At 42.7% G+C, this 5,960-nt stretch overlaps 1 protein-coding gene across 5 annotated transcripts in view; it reads right to left on the bottom strand.

Annotated features, from left to right (window-relative positions):
• FAM160A1 (family with sequence similarity 160 member A1) overlaps positions 1 to 5,960 on the bottom strand; it is a 90,760-nt gene that overhangs the window by 84,412 nt on the left and 388 nt on the right. For 2 of the 5 annotated variants that reach the window (XM_027891823.1, XM_027891827.1), the window contains exon 1: positions 5,609 to 5,833. The exons of 2 other annotated variants lie outside the window; for them this stretch is intronic. The gene's annotated coding sequence lies outside the window, so the exon portion shown is untranslated. Of the gene's footprint in view, positions 1 to 5,608; positions 5,834 to 5,960 lie in introns of those variants that run through there. One more of the 5 variants, XM_027891825.1, reaches the window with a different exon arrangement.

Below are 5,960 nucleotides of genomic sequence, written 5' to 3'. Positions count from 1 at the left end.
GTTTAGCACCTGTCATCGCTGTACCTTCATCAGGCACACAAGAGAGAGAACCCAGAATTCAGATGATTCTATATCACTCACAGAGACAACAGAGCCCTCACTTCCAAAATGAATCCACATCTCGCTGTGGCTGCACTTCCAGCAAAGTTCAGCACTGAAAATCAAGGGAGTTCCTCAAAAGGAGAGAGAAGCTTTCGTCTGCCATAGGTTTTCTTACAGGAATACTGCATTTACAACACTGAACTAAAACACATTTATGGCACAAGCAAAGCATAAAAGCATCACAAGTGTGCAAGGAGCAAACAGCAGAGTTCTGTTTAATAAAGCCCATGGGTGCAGTGTAACAAGCCACAGATGCCTCACCTTCAACTTGCAATTATAAAAGGCACACCCCTCTACTCAGGCTCCCTTCTTCCCTTACATGTTTCAGATATACATGCTTACAGAAACACTACTCTCAATGTAATGCCAATACAGTGATGAAGCAGCAAGCCAAGTTATGTCTCTCTCAGGTCTGCTGCATTAGGGTAGGAGCCTGCCACAACAAGATGAGTTAACACAACTCAGTAACACAACCCACGCTACTCTTTGGACGTGGCTGTAACTTTTCATTCGTAGCTCTTTGACTTGTGTGTCTAAAACCCCAAATATGTGAAAATAGTTTATTTATTACAACTATGTTTACTGTTAATTCTTAATAAAACTAACTCAAAAATACAAACTTTGCTTTCCTCCTACTCAGGGATATCTGAGGTTCTACAGAAGATTTTGTGAATGCAAGTGAGGTTGTTTCTTCAGGAGTCCAACTCTTCAACTGGCTGCACAGTGCAAAAAAAACCCAGCCAACAGTTAAATTTAGGTTACAATGAAGAAGTTTACTGGCATATAGGTCTTGCCAATATTTTGAAGGCTTTATTTTCCTCACATTCATGAGGAAATCCTTCTAACTGTGAGCTCTTTTGCCAGCATCCATCACTTAATCAGTTCCTCAGGCAAACTAAACGATTGCTAGAGTAGTCTTTTTATGTAAAAATGTTCACAGAAATAAATCCTACCCCCCACCAATATACAATACAGACAACTTGTAAAAACTATCTAGAATTACAAGGATAATGGCCATAATTGTCCTTCAGTAACAGTTATTAATGCAAAGAACCTAGCACATGTTTTTAGTATCACACAGCTTTTCCATCCTTTTTTTTTTTAAAAAAAACAAAATGGACAAGTTCTTCTAAGGCATGCAAATGTTGGAATAAACAAAACTGTCTGTCTAACTGTTTGGAGACTGCGGTAGAGGTACAAGGGGAGAAGACAACATTTGACTATGCTTCAACAGTTAAGTGGCAAAAAACCACATAGTAAGAATTCACCTAATACTTTTAGCACTAATCTGTCTATATATGTCCCCACACAAAAGCAGATAACATGTCCACTACCATGCTAATCATGATTAGACCAGAATTAGCTGTCATGGTCTAACATTACTGTATGTGTAGGCAATTCAGTATTACATCACAATTTGACCTCTTTTTTTTTTTTTTTTTTTTTTAACAGGGAAAAAAAAAGAAAAAGAAGTCATTTATTTCCTAGCAACTCGCTACCCACGGTAAGCCAGCACAGTTTGGAACACAATAAATTTCAGGGCAAATTTTCCAACCGCTAGGAAAAGATGCTACATTTAGTTCAGGGGTAGCACAAGTCAAAGACCCAAGGTACATCTTGGGCCTCCTGCGTGCCAATTGCTATATTCGTGTCATGTTTCCAAACTTTCCTCTTTAAAAGCAATCCCACTAAATACCAGGGGTAACACATTCTTAGGTAATGTCTTCACATGCCTTGAGCCTCTATCACGACTGTCACCAGCTCTTACCTTACCTGTTCTGTTTTCATTCCACATGGAATTGCCTCCCCCAGACATGCTGTTCAGGATCACCTTTGGCAAGGAGTTTTTGGCCATGTGGGTTAACATGGAAAGTATTCTCACCTCACTATCAGTAAGTCACTGACTGCAAGATACCTACCCATAATAATAGGAAGTCTCATAATCAATGCCTAAGAGAGAAAGTAACGCAACATGTGTTTGCAAAAGCTCCTCAGTCTTCATAACAATAACTGGTGAATGCTTTGCTGTCATCACAGCACCTCCACAGTTAAGCTAGTCCTTTAAAATGGACTGGTGTGTGTACACATATATTACACTGGAGCACCACGTGCCACATCCAGTCATTTCTTGAACATTCCACCACCTCCCTGGGCAGTCCATTCCAATGTTTTATCACCCTTGCAGTTAAGAAATGCTTCCTGGTGCCCAACCTGAACTTCCCCTTGGAGCTTGAGGCTATGCCTTCTTGTCCTGTCACTGGTTGGGAGAAGAAGCTGATCACCAACCTGGCTACAACCTCCTTTGAGGTAGTTCTAGAAAGCAACAAGGTCACCCCTGAGACTCCTCTTCTCCAGGCTAAACAATCCCAGCTCCCTTAGCTGCTCCTCACAGGACTTAGACTCACCCTTCAGCAGCTTTGTTACCCTTCTCTGGACTCGCTCCAGCACCTCAATGTCCTTCTTGTAGTGAGAGCTCCAGAACCAGACACAGTTCTTGAGGTGCAGCCTCAACAACTTGATCCAGCTCTAACTGACCTGCTACCTGTGACACAGTAAGTTCTACCTCTACTTTCCAAATAAATTAATCAGATTAGGAAAATGCATGGCTTCTTGGAAGCTGTTTGTGTGAGTTTTTAAAGGTACAGAAATTCTTACTGAACAGCCAGGATTGCAAAAAGGACTGAAAAAAATGTTAGAATCTCCAGGTCACTCGTGGCCCACCTTTTGACCAGTGAAGGCCTTTGTAGCCTCTTCTGGAAGCATCCCAAGGTTGCTTGTCTTTACTCAAGACTATCACAGCACACCTAAAGTATGCTAAACCACACAACATACCTAAAGTATAGGCATCTGCTGTTCTGTACTACATTACTTGAAACACACCCAAAAGCAGGACAAAAAGCACTATTTGCCAACAGCCTTCCTTGATGCCCCCTTTCCTGGGGGCTTATTCTAATAGGGATAGAGTATATGATTTTTTTCTTTTTTTGGGGGGGTTACAGTTACTTAGTGCAAGACTGACTTATCCCATTAGGCTGATAAGAGACCACAAGTAAGGCAACAATGCCAAATCAGCACGTTTGAGAAGAGTCTTGCAGTTTAAGTGTCTGTAGCCCAAAATATAGTTATGAAACTGTTACCAAAAATGATGACTGGAGTAAGAGGTCACAAAAGCTTTGTTCTCAGCAGCACATAGCAAACACCGCAAACATACCAGGAACACTAAATATGCCCCAGAGAACAGAAAGAAAGAGAAAAAATGTCTCTCTCATGTTTAAGGGAAACTACGAGTCACAATAATATTAGACTAGGATGTGGAAACCTGCATTTTTAAGAAGTCAAGTATGCAACTCCAACATTAAAGAACTAAACAAGACTTCCATGAGACTAATTAAAATTTGAAAATGCTTTGCAATGAAACCTTCTGCAAGCATCAAAAAGAAGCATTTGTATACTAATAAATAAATATGTGCAAAGGAGGAACAGTAGCATTTGAAAGGTTTTTTTAAAAAACTTAAAATTATGTATAGCAAAATAATCTCGATAACTCTTCAATGAACAGTTTAACAGAAAAACTGATGCTTCAGATGGTTACTGAGACTGTAAATCTGAAGCCTTAAGCTTAACAGGCATCAATGCACTAGCATAATCTTTTGAAGAGAAAATATATCTATAATAATTTCGAAAACTCAGTTTCATGTAAGGATCAAATAAAACCACATGAGCAGTAGTTTCTCCAATTTTGGTTCTCTTGGTTTCAGATTCTATGAATATTTGTATGCTATTTAGGGGGGAAAAGAAAACAAACAAAAAAACTCAAAGCCAAAACAACCCTTAGAGAACACAATCCAATTTTTACTATCACCACCACATAATGAGACACAGTAAAATAAATAATTTTTTTTAAAAGTATGTACTAAAGTTAAGTTTCTTCCATGAGCTTTGGCCACACATTTTTCATCATTCTAATAGGATTCACTTCTTTTTCAAAGCACATGTAGTCAATCACCATGGGTCAATAAATAGACCAAAATAGCTGTTAGCAGAAGTCAATTGTAAACATTTGTCTTGATTGAGACAGCTAAGAGAAAAAGGCATCTGGATGTTCCATGAGTTTCACAACTGCCATCGTCACACCAGTATCTCACTGGTACAATCCTGCCCTTTGCAACTTTTTACTTTACAAAGTAGATTGTAAGCTTTTCTGTCTTTTCCTTCTCCCTTTGACTTTCCAAGTTCATTAAAGCAGAGCCAGAGAGGAAGAAACGAATTGCAGCATGAGGTCCTAATTCTTAGATTAGTTTCAGATCAGGTGGACTCTGTCTTCTGGACAGCCCAGAAGTAAGGCAGCACAAATAATGTGAAAACCCTCATACTTCTTCAGGTATTAAAAACCCTTCCAAACAACAATTTCTCTAAACGGTTTACTTCTGGAAATTAGGACATGAAACCAGCACAAACCAGAAACGTAGGTCTGTACTGCATGACCTAACATTACTACCTTATTGGAGTGTGAGTGATCTCTTTGAATGGACAGTTTATTATCACTCCCTCTTTCCTCTGAAAATAAAAAACAAAACAAAAACCATCATGTTTCTCCACTGACAAGATGAGGCTCTGAATCCTTACTGCGATGAGGAAGAATAAAAATACTGTTGTACAGAAGGAAAATTCAACTATAAACCCTTGCACAGCATCAGAGTTTCACACTGATCAAGAGAAAATACCTAGGCAGAGAGAGAGGGCACCGGCAGATTCTGAAGTCTCTTTCAATGCAATCAGAAGTAGTAAGGTGGCATATAAAATAATACAATCATTTTTGTGCATTTTTTCTTCTTATCATCACTGTATGAGCTGCGTTAACGCTAACCAGAAAACCAATCATACACCCCAGGGAAGAGGAGGAAAATCAGACTGAAATAAAAATCTCCGAAGACTATCCAGTCTGCCTGAGCATTCCTCAGTTACAAGAAACCATATGCCCCAACCTGGCGAACTCCTGTAGTGGTAGGCTGGCCGCAGGCACAGCCTCTGAGCAGGCAGCGGGCACCTGCCGGCACCTACGGACCTGTCCACATGGTGGACAAAAAACCCATGCCGAGTTACTACCAACAACCCTGGGCGACAGGACAGGTTCACGTGACCTTGCTAACAGTTCCTCAAAGATCAGAGAAAGCAACACAGCAATCACTTTACCAGGGCGCACTGCCTTCTCCAGTCACCAGGGCCCCGAAGTCGCCGAGACCTCGGCTTTTTTTTTTTTTTTTTTTTTTTGCATCCAAAGCAAATATCAAAGCAGCCTTCGGTGACTGTGGAGAGTGACGCAACGAGAAAGAAGTAATCAATGTCATTCGCCTGTTAGATCAGCAGCCCGAACCCGAAGCGACCACCCAGGCACGGGGTCGCGGGGGTGACAGACCCACGCAGGAATACCCGGCACTCTGCGAGGCGTCACACTGGTGAGCAAAAAGCCGCCCCGGAGATAAAAGTGCGCATCCCACGCTCTCACCTCGGCACTCGCAGCCCTGCGCGAAGCCCGGGTCCTCTCCCAGAAGTTTGCGACCAACGCTGCCCAGGGTCGCCCCACAAACCAGCAGCGGAAAAGCCGAGCCAAAAAAGATAAAGGGGATTAGGCGGGCATTACTTCCAGTGACCTATATACTGCCCTCAGCCCGCGGCGGCCCTGCGGCAGACGGCCAGCTGCTCGGCTGCGGGGGACACCGGCCCGACAGCCCGCCCCGTCCCGTCCCGCCCCGCCGGCGAGGCCAAGCGGTGGCGCGACACCTCCGAAACTCGTCCGGGGCCCGTCCCCGCCGCCACCGCCCCCTCCCGGCTCCCGCCCCGCCGGGACCTGCCCCTAC

Source organism: Empidonax traillii, unplaced genomic scaffold (genome assembly GCF_003031625.1).
Source record: "Empidonax traillii isolate 1590-97213 ecotype Southwest subspecies unplaced genomic scaffold, ASM303162v1 scaffold331:size1191723, whole genome shotgun sequence".
In the NCBI taxonomy this organism is placed as follows: domain Eukaryota; kingdom Metazoa; phylum Chordata; class Aves; order Passeriformes; family Tyrannidae; genus Empidonax; species Empidonax traillii.
The sequence above is the reverse complement of the archived record's forward strand: the minus strand, read 5'-3'. Positions and strand labels throughout refer to the sequence as shown.